Genomic DNA, 11,762 nt, shown 5'->3' with positions numbered 1-11,762 from the left:
AATTTTCATTATCTAAAGCTTTTGTTGGTAGTGAAATTTCATTTTCTATTACTAATCTTTGTCACACGGAATAAGTTTTCGGAACTTTACTCCAGTGAATGGCAAGTTGATTCGGATCATGTACTCTCACAGAGTCACAAGGACCTAAGTATTCGGAAAAGTGGAACTGCAAATATCTTTATCAAGGTAAAATGGGCAAAGGTCTTTACCCTCTTCATCGACTTTGATATGAGCAATCCACATTTATATTTTAAGTTGATTAATAAAAGAAAAAACATTTTGTTATATTAAAAGTAACCCAACAATTGTGGGCTGTATTATACTCTTTCTAAAGCAGGTTGTACAAGCACATGATGCATAGTGATGGATCAGTTCCATCTTCCTTTACACTTGTTAATCTGGCCATATCACCTGCTAAGATAAACCTTTTCTTGAATCCATTCTTCATTTTGTTCGCGATTGGAAGCTGCTTTGAGATGAGGTGAGACTCTTTGTCCTACATTTTGTTTCCTTAAAATTTAGTATGGGTTGTGGCAGGCAGGCAGCAAAGTAATTTCTTAAAAAAGTTAGTGGACTGATATATAGTCATTAAAATCACCTTAAATGAACTGCTTTAGGTGTAGATGTTGTTTGATTATTGAATGAAGTTACATTTTTATATATACAACAAGGTAAAATCAGTAGGGGTTCAAGAGAGGATTATCCGGTTTTCGGATATCCGAAAATTTCGGATAGTGAATATGGATATCTGAATCCGTATCCGTATCCGAAATTTCGGATATCCGAAACGGATATCCGAAGTTATAAAAAAAATTAAAAAAAAAATGTTTTGTGCATAGATTAAAACTAAACTTATATTCGATTTTCCAAATTTCCAACATTGAAAATTAAAAACATTCATAAATCCACATCTGAATTCGATTATTTACTATTTTTTACTATATTTCAAACTAAATATAATGCTCATATAGTATATATATTTATAAAAAAAATAGTTTTAGGATAATCGGATTATCCAAAATTTTTGAAATTAATATCCGAACCCGAATCCGAAAATTCGGATTATTCGGTTTTTGGATATCCAAATTTTTGGATATCCAAAATTTCGGATATTTCGGATACGGATTTTCAGATGTTTTGGATTCGGTTTCGGAAAGGGATTCTTTTTTGAACACCCCTAAACATCAGTAGATCTTTGTGCCTAATTTCCCCCGAAACAGAGTTTTCCTGACTCCTCCCCTATTGGTTCAAATACACGAATACTAAAATATATTGGGCTACTCTCACGGCTTGTTTTGTTTCTATCGAGCTGACCCCATCTCTGGAACCGGCAAGTCTTTTGTTTGTAACCCGTCTATTAGAAAAACAGTTGAGGTTGTTGTGCATAACGTGACAGATTGGGAAACATATGAAACCGTTTTAGGATTTGGGGTTTGTCGTGAGACTAATGACGCTAAGATTGTGAAGATCACTCATATTGTTAGTCGGGGGATATGGAAAGTGCAAGTTGCATCCCTTGGCAGGTTGAGATTTTTACGTTTAGCACAGAGGCTTGGAGATGTCTAAGTGGCGATCTTCCTCGTAAATTGGTCCGCTTTCAATTTGATCCGGCAGATGATTGTTGTTCGGTAGTTGTAGAAGGGGTTATATATTGGTTTGCTACTAAGATGAATACGATCGATGGTGGGTCTCGTAGTCTGATTATTTCATTAGATATCACAAGTGAAGTATTTGGAGAAGTAAACCTTCCAAATAGTTTAGCACTAGCCCCGTCTGAACATTCGCTCTCCATGTTTAAACAAAGGGAGTCTCTTACGGTGCTTGACAATTTTGTGAGGAGGATAGAATGGCGCACGATGTATGGATGATGGAGGTGGTGTTACAAAATCATTTACAAAGGTTTCCACTTTTAGTTATAACACAACCGATTATGTAACAACAATGTGATTTAGAAAGAGTGGTTAACATATTGTTGAAATTGTAGAAGGTAATCATGGACATCTTGTTGGTTACGAGCCCCACTCAAAGCATATAGATAATCTTGGAATTTATGGAGTGTTGGATACATTTTTTGTTCATCCCTACATGGAAACACTATTTATGCTTGATCAGCCGACAGCTCGTAATGACTGGACCATGGGAAGTATATCGGGTGTCGATTAAATTCGGGCTTGGGTCTTCGGTAGCGACTCAGGACTGAAACCGATGAAAAAAAACATGCCTCTGCTAGAGTACTTAACATCAGTAGTAGAAGGGATAGTGCTTTCATCTAAAAGGTAAACGAGTTTTTAATAGATTATCAGTTGATTTATTCAAGGTTATAATGAACGACTAAATTTTCATTAAGGTTGTTGGAAATGTGAAGGGGGCGACAGTAGTGTGTCTTGGTATTAATATTCAGAAATGCATTTCAAAGCTATTGGGAAAATTAAGTTCAAAGATTTTAATTAGGAGAACCGAAAAGCTTATTACACGAAGGTATAATATAACTTTACTGTTATAGTTCTGTATGGTTTTTTTTAATCCAAGAATGATTGTTGTCTTTATGTTTATTTGCATCATAATTTTCATTATCTAAAGCTTTTGTTGGTAGTGAAATTTCATTTTCTATTACTAATCTTTGTCACACGGAATAAGTTTTCGGAACTTTACTCCAGTGAATGGCAAGTTGATTCGGATCATGTACTCTCACAGAGTCACAAGGACCTAAGTATTCGGAAAAGTGGAACTGCAAATATCTTTATCAAGGTAAAATGGGCAAAGGTCTTTACCCTCTTCATCGACTTTGATATGAGCAATCTACATTTATATTTTAAGTTGATTAATAAAAGAAAAACATTTTGTTATATTAAAAGTAACCCAACAATTGTGGGCTCTATCATACTCTTTCTAAAGCAGGTTGTACAAGCACATGTTGCATAGTGATGGATCAGTTCCATCTTCCTTTACACTTGTTAATCTGGCCATATCACCTGCTAAGATAAACCTTTTCTTGAATCCATTCTTCATTTTGTTCGTGATTGGAAGCTGCTTTGAGATGAGGTGAGACTCTTTGTCCTACATTTTGTTTCCTTAAAATTTAGTATGGGTTGTGGCAGGCAGGCAGCAAAGTAATTTCTTGAAAAACTTAGTGGACTGATATATAGTCATTAAAATCACCTTAAATGAACTGCTTTAGGTGTAGATGTTGTTTGATTATTGAATGAAGTTACATTTTTATATATACAACAAGGTAAAATCAGTAGGGGTGTTCAAGATAGGATTATCCGGTTTTCGGATATCCGAAAATTTCGGATAATGAATATGGATATCTGAATCCGTATCCGTATCCGAAATTTCGGATATCCGAAACGGAAATCCGAAACGGATATCCGAAGTTATAAAAAAATTAAAAAAAAAATGTTTTGTGCATAGATTAAAACTAAATTTATATTCGATTTTCCAAATTTCCAACATTGAAAATTAAAAACATTCATAAAACCACATCTGAATTCGATTATTTACTATTTTTTACTATATTTCAAACTAAATATAATGCTCATATACTATATATATTTATAAAAAAAATAGTTTTCGGATAATCGGATTATCCAAAATTTTTGAAATTAATATCCGAACCCGAATCCGAAAATTCGGATTATCCGGTTTTTGGATATCCAAATTTTTGGATATCCAAAATTTCGGATATTTCGGATACGGATTTTCAAATGTTTTGGATTCGGTTTCGGAAAGGGATTTTTTTCAACACCCCTAAACATCAGTAGATCTTTGTGCCTAATTTCCCCCGAAACAGAGTTTTCCAGACTCCTCCCCTATTGGTTCAAATACACGAATACAAAAATATATTGGGCTACTCTTATGGCTTGTTTTGTTTCTATCGAGCTGACCCCATCTCTGGAACCGGCAAGTCTTTTCTTTGGAACCCGTCTATTAGAAAAACAGTTGAAGCTGTTGTGCATAACGTGACAGATTGGGAAACATATGAAACCATTTTAGGATTTGGGGTTTGTCGTGAGACTAATGACGCTAAGATTGTGAAGATTACTCATATTGTTAGTCGGGGGATATGGAAAGTGCAAGTTGCATCCCTTGGCAGGTTGAGATTTTTACGTTTAGCACAGAGGCTTGGAGATGTCTAAGTGGCAATCTTCCTCGTAAATTGGTCCGCTTTCAATTTGATCCGGCAGATGATTGTTGTTCGGTTGTTGTAGAAGGGGTTATATATTGGTTTGCTACTAAGATGAATACGATCGATGGTGGGTCTCGTAATCTGATTATTTCATTTGATATCACAAGTGAAGTATTTGGAGAAGTAAACCTTCCAAATAGTTTAGCACTCGCCCCGTCTGAACATTCGCTCTCCATGTTTAAACAAAGGGAGTCTCTTACGGTGCTTGACAATTTTGTGAGGAGGATAGAATGGCACACGATGTATGGATGATGGAGGTGGTGTTACAAAATCATTTACAAAGGTTTCCACTTTTAGTTATAACACAACCGATTATGTAACAACAACGTGATTTAGAAAGAGTGGTTAACATATAGTTGAAATTGTAGAAGGTAATCATGGACATCTTGTTGGTTACGAGCCCCACTCAAAGCATATAGATAATCTTGGAATTTATGGAGTGTTGGATACATTTTTTGTTCATCCCTACATGGAAACACTATTTCTGCTTGATCAGCCGACAGCTCGTAATAAATGGACCATGGGAAGTATATCGGGTGTCGATTAAATTCGGGCTTGGGTCTTCGGTAGCGATTCAGGACTGAAACCGATGAAAAAAACATGCCTCTGCTAGAGTACTTAACATCAGTAGTAGAAGGGATAGTGCTTTCATCTAAAAGGTTACCGAGTTTTTAATAGATTATCAGTTGATTTATTCAAGGTTATAATGAACGACTAAATTTTCATTAAGGTTGTTGGAAATGTGAAGGGGGCGACAGTAGTGTGTCTTGGTATTAATATTCAGAAATGCATTTCAAAGCTATGGGGAAAATTAAGTTCAAAGATTTTAATTAGGAGAACCGAAAAGCTTATTACACGAAGGTATAATATAACTTTACTGTTATAGTTCTGTATGGTTTTTTTTAATCCAAGAATGATTGTTGTCTTTATATTTATTTGCATCATAATTTTCATTATCTAAAGCTTTTGTTGGTAGTGAAATTTCATTTTCTATTACCAATCTTTGTCACACGGAATAAGTTTTCGGAACTTTACTCCAGTGAATGGCAAGTTGATTCGGATCATGTACTCTCACAGAGTCACAAGGACCTAAGTATTCGGAAAAGTGGAACTGCAAATATCTTTATCAAGGTAAAATGGGCAAAGGTCTTTACCCTCTTTAGAGCAATCTACATTTATATTTTAAGTTGATTAATAAAAGAAAAAACATTTTGTTATATTAAAAGTAACCCAACAATTGTGGGCTGTATTATACTCTTTCTAAAGCAGGTTGTACAAGCACATGATGCATAGTGATGGATCAGTTCCATCTTCCTTTACACTTGTTAATCTGGCCATATCACCTGCTAAGATAAACCTTTTCTTGAATCCATTCTTCATTTTGTTCGCGATTGATAGCTGCTTTGAGATGAGGTGAGACTCTTTGTCCTACATTTTGTTTCCTTAAAATTTAGTATGGGTTATGGCAGGCAGGCAGCAAAGTAATTTCTTGAAAAAGTTAGTGGACTGATATATAGTCATTAAAATCACCTTAAATGAACTGCTTTAGGTGTAGATGTTGTTTGATTATTGAATGAAGTTACATTTTTATATATACAACAAGGTAAAATCAGTAGGGGTGTTCAAGATAGGATTATCTGGTTTTCGGATATCCGAAAATTTCGGAAAGTGAATATGGATATCTGAATCCGTATCCGTATCCGAAATTTTGGATATCCGAAACGGATATCCGAAACGGATATCCGAAGTTATAAAAAAATTAAAAAAAAATGTTTTGTGCATAGATTAAAACTAAACTTATATTCGATTTTCCAAATTTCCAACATCGAAAATTAAAAACATTCTTAAATCCACATCTGAATTCGATTATTTACTATTTTTTACTATATTTCAAACTAAATATAATGCTCATATACTATATATATTTATAAAAAAAATAGTTTTCGGATAATCGGATTATCCAAAATTTTTGAAATTAATATCCGAACCCGAATCCGAAAATTCGGATTATCCGGTTTTTGGATATCCAAATTTTTGGATATCCAAAATTTCGGATATTTCGGATACGGATTTTCAGATGTTTTGGATTCGGTTTCGGAAAGGGATTTTTTTGAACACCCCTAAACATCAGTAGATCTTTGTGCCTAATTTCCCCCGAAACAGAGTTTTCCTGACTCCTCCCCTATTGGTTCAAATACACGAATACTAAAATATATTGGGCTACTCTCACGGCTTGTTTTGTTTCTATCGAGCTGACCCCATCTCTGGAACCGGCAAGTCTTTTCTTTGGAACCCGTCTATTAGAAAAACAGTTGAGGTTGTTATGCATAACGTGACAGATTGGGAAACATATGAAACCGTTTTAGGATTTGGGGTTTGTCGTGAGACTAATGACGCTAAGATTGTGAAGATCACTCATATTGTTAGTCGGGGGAAATGGAAAGTGCAAGTTGCATCCCTTGGCAGGTTGAGATTTTTACTTTTAGCACAGAGGCTTGGAGATGTCTAAGTGGCAATCTTCCTCGTAAATTGGTCCGCTTTCAATTTGATCCGGCAGATGATTGTTGTTCGGTAGTTGTAGAAGGGGTTATATATTGGTTTGCTACTAAGATGAATACGATCGATGGTGGGTCTCGTAATCTGATTATTTCATTAGATATCACAAGTGAAGTATTTGGAGAAGTAAACCATCCAAATAGTTTAGCACTCGCCCCGTCTGAACATTCGCTCTCCATGTTTAAACAAAGGGAGTCTCTTACGGTGCTTGACAATTTTGTGAGGAGGATAGAATGGCGCACGATGTATGGATGATGGAGGTGGTGTTACAAAATCATTTACAAAGGTTTCCACTTTTAGTTATAACACAACCGATTATGTAACAACAATGTGATTTAGAAAGAGTGGTTAACATATTGTTGAAATTGTAGAAGGTAATCATGGACATCTTGTTGGTTACGAGCCCCACTCAAAGCATATAGATAATCTTGGAATTTATGGAGTGTTGGATACATTTTTTGTTCATCCCTACATGGAAACACTATTTATGCTTGCTCAGCCGACAGCTCGTAATGACTGGACCATGGGAAGTATATCGGGTGTCGATTTAATTCGGGCTTGGGTCTTCGGTAGCGATTCAGGACTGAAACCGATGAAAAAAACATGCCTCTGCTAGAGTACTTAACATCAGTAGTAGAAGGGATAGTGCTTTCATCTAAAAGGTAAACGAGTTTTTAATAGATTATCAGTTGATTTATTCAAGGTTATAATGAACGACTAAATTTTCATTAAGGTTGTTGGAAATGTGAAGGGGGCGACAGTAGTGTGTCTTGGTATTAATATTCAGAAATGCATTTCAAAGCTATTGGGAAAATTAAGTTCAAAGATTTTAATTAGGAGAACCGAAAAGCTTATTACACGAAGGTATAATATAACTTTACTGTTATAGTTCTGTATGGTTTTTTTTAATCCAAGAATGATTGTTGTCTTTATGTTTATTTGCATCATAATTTTCATTATCTAAAGCTTTTGTTGGTAGTGAAATTTCATTTTCTATTACTAATCTTTGTCACACGGAATAAGTTTTCGGAACTTTACTCCAGTGAATGGCAAGTTGATTCGGATCATGTACTCTCACAGAGTCACAAGGACCTAAGTATTCGGAAAAGTGGAACTGCAAATATCTTTATCAAGGTAAAATGGGCAAAGGTCTTTATCCTCTTCATCGACTTTGATATGAGCAATCTACATTTATATTTTAAGTTGATTAATAAAAGAAAAAACATTTTGTTATATTAAAAGTAACCCAACAATTGTGGGCTGTATTATACTCTTTCTAAAGCAGGTTGTACAAGCACATGATGCATAGTGATGGATCAGTTCCATCTTCCTTTACACTTGTTAATCTGGCCATATCACCTGCTAAGATAAACCTTTTCTTGAATCCATTCTTCATTTTGTTCACGATTGGAAGCTGCTTTGAGATGAGGTGAGACTCTTTGTCCTACATTTTGTTTCCTTAAAATTTAGTATGGGTTGTGGCAGGCAGGCAGCAAAGTAATTTCTTGAAAAAGTTAGTGGACTGATATATAGTCATTAAAATCACCTTAAATGAACTGCTTTAGGTGTAGATGTTGTTTGATTATTGAATGAAGTTACATTTTTATATATACAACAAGGTAAAATCAGTAGGGGTGTTCAAGATAGGATTATCCGGTTTTCGGATATCCGAAAATTTCGGATAGTGAATATGGTATCTGAATCCGTATCCGTATCCGAAATTTCGGATATCCGAAACGGATATCCGAAGTTATAAAAAAAATTAAAAAAAATGTTTTGTGCATAGATTAAAACTAAACTTATATTCGATTTTCCAAATTTCCAACATTGAAAATTATAAACATTCATAAATCCACATCTGAATTCGATTATTTATTATTTTTTACTATATTTCAAACTAAATATAATGCTCATATACTATATATATTTATGAAAAAAATAGTTTTCGGATAATCGGATTATCCAAAATTTTTGAAATTAATATCCGAACCCGAATCCGAAAATTCGGATTATCCGGTTTTTGGATATCCAAATTTTTGGATATCCAAAATTTTGGATATTTCGGATACGGATTTTCAGATGTTTTGGATTCGGTTTCGGAAAGGGATTTTTTTCAACACCCCTAAACATCAGTAGATCTTTGTGCCTAATTTCCCCCGAAATAGAGTTTTCCTGACTCCTCCCCTATTGGTTCAAATACACGAATACTAAAATATATTGGGCTACTCTCACGGCTTGTTTTGTTTCTATCGAGCTGACCCCATCTCTGGAACCGGCAAGTCTTTTCTTTGGAACCCGTCTATTAGAAAAACAGTTGAGGTTGTTGTGCATAACGTGACAGATTGGGAAACATATGAAACCATTTTAGGATTTGGGGTTTGTCGTGAGACTAATGACGCTAAGATTGTGAAGATTACTTATATTGTTAGTCGGGGGATATGGAAAGTGCAAGTTGCATCCCTTGGCAGGTTGAGATTTTTACGTTTAGCACAGAGGCTTGGAGATGTCTAAGTGGCAATCTTCCTCGTAAATTGGTCCGCTTTCAATTTGATCCGGCAGATGATTGTTGTTCGGTTGTTGTAGAAGGGGTTATATATTGGTTTGCTACTAAGATGAATACGATCGATGGTGGGTCTCGTAATTTGATTATTTCATTTGATATCACAAGTGAAGTATTTGGAGAAGTAAACCTTCCAAATAGTTTAGCACTCGCCCCGTCTGAACATTCGCTCTCCATGTTTAAACAAAGGGAGTCTCTTACGGTGCTTGACAATTTTGTGAGGAGGATAGAATGGTGCACGATGTATGGATGATGGAGGTGGTGTTACAAAATCGTTTACAAAGGTTTCCACTTTTAGTTATAACACAACCGATTATGTAACAACTACGTGATTTAGAAAGAGTGGTTAACATATAGTTGAAATTGTAGAAGGTAATCATGGACATCTTGTTGGTTACGAGCCCCACTCAAAGCATATAGATAATCTTGGAATTTATGGAGTGTTGGATACATTTTTTGTTCATCCCTACATGGAAACACTATTTCTGCTTGATCAGCCGACATCTCGTAATGACTGGACCATGGGAAGTATATCGGGTGTCGATTAAATTCGGGCTTAGGTCTTCGGTAGCGATTCAGGACTGAAACCAATGAAAAAAACATGCCTCTGCTAGAGTACTTAACATCAGTAGTAGAAGGGATAGTGCTTTCATCTAAAAGGTAAACGAGTTTTTAATAGATTATCAGTTGATTTATTCAAGGTTATAATGAACGACTAAATTTTCATTAAGGTTGTTGGAAATGTGAAGGGGGCAACGGTAGTGTGTCTTGGTATTAATATTCAGAAATGCATTTCAAAGCTATTGGGAAAATTAAGTTCAAAGATTTTAATTAGGAGAACCGAAAAGCTTATTACACGAAGGTATAATATAACTTTACTGTTATAGTTCTGTAAGGTTTTTTTTTAATCCAAGAGTGATTGTTGTCTTTAGGTTTATTTACATGATAATTTTCATTATCTAAAGCTTTTGTTGGTAGTGAAATTTCATTTTCTATTACTAATCTTTGTCACACGGAATAAGTTTTCGGAACTTTACTCCAGTGAAGGGCAAGTTGATTCGGATCATGTACTCTCACAGAGTCACAAGGACCTAAGTATTCGGAAAAGTGGAACTGCAAATATCTTTATCAAGGTAAAATGTGCAAAGGTCTTTACCCTCTTCATCGACTTTGATATGAGCAATCTGCATTTATATTTTAAGTTGATTGATAAAAGAAAAAACATTTTGTTATATTAAAAGTAACCCAACAATTGTGGGCTGTATTATACTCTTTCTAAAGCAGGTTGTACAAGCACATGATGCATAGTGATGGATCAGTTCCATCTTCCTTTACACTTGTTAATCTGGCCATATCACCTGCTAAGATAAACCTTTTCTTGAATCCCTTCTTCATTTTGTTCGCGATTGGAAGCTACTTTGAGATGAGGTGAGACTCTTTGTCCTACATTTTGTTTCCTTAAAGTTTAGTATGGGTTGTGGCAGGCAGGCAGCAAAGTAATTTCTTAAAAAAGTTAGTGGACTGATATATAGTCATTAAAATCACCTTAAATGAACTGCTTTAGGTGTAGATGTTGTTTGATTATTGAATGAAGTTACATTTTTATATATACAACAAGGTAAAATCAGTAGGGGTGTTCAAGATAGAATTATCTGGTTTTCGGATATCCGAAAATTTCGGATAGTGAATATGGATATCTGAATCCGTATCCGTATCCGAAATTTCGGATATCCGAAACGGATATCCGAATTTATAAAAAAAATTAAAAAATAATGTTTTGTGCATAGATTAAAACTAAACTTATATTCGATTTTCCAAATTTCCAACATTGAAAACTAAAAACATTCATAAATCCACATCTGAATTCGATTATTTACTATTTTTTACTATATTTCAAACTAAATATAACGCTCATATACTATATATATTTATAAAAAAAATAGTTTTCGGATAATCGGATTATCCAAAATTTTTGAAATTAATATCCGAACCCGAATCCGAAAATTCGAATTATCCGGTTTTTCGATATCCAAAATTTTGGATATTTCGGATACGGATTTTCAGATGTTTTGGATTCGGTTTCGGTTTCGGATAGGGATTTTTTTGAACACCCCTAAACATTAGTAGATCTTTGTGCCTAATTTCCCCCGAAACAGAGTTTCCTGACTCCTCCCTTATTGGTTCAAATACACGAATACTACAATATATTGGGCTACTCTCACAGCTTGTTTTGTTTCTATCGAGCTGACCCCATATCTGGAACTGGTAAGTCTTTTCTTTGGAACCCGTCTATTAGAAAAACAGTTGAGGTTGTTGTGCATAACGTGACAGATTGGGAAACATATGAAACCGTTTTAGGATTTTGGGTTTGTCGTGAGACTAATGACGCTAAGATCGTGAAGATCACTCATATTGTTAGTCGGGGGATATGGAAAGTGCAAGTTGCATCCCTTGGCA

The sequence above is a fragment of the Helianthus annuus genome, chromosome 16 (genome assembly GCF_002127325.2).
Source record: "Helianthus annuus cultivar XRQ/B chromosome 16, HanXRQr2.0-SUNRISE, whole genome shotgun sequence".
NCBI lineage: Eukaryota > Viridiplantae > Streptophyta > Magnoliopsida > Asterales > Asteraceae > Helianthus > Helianthus annuus.
This window is presented reverse-complemented; position numbering follows the sequence as displayed.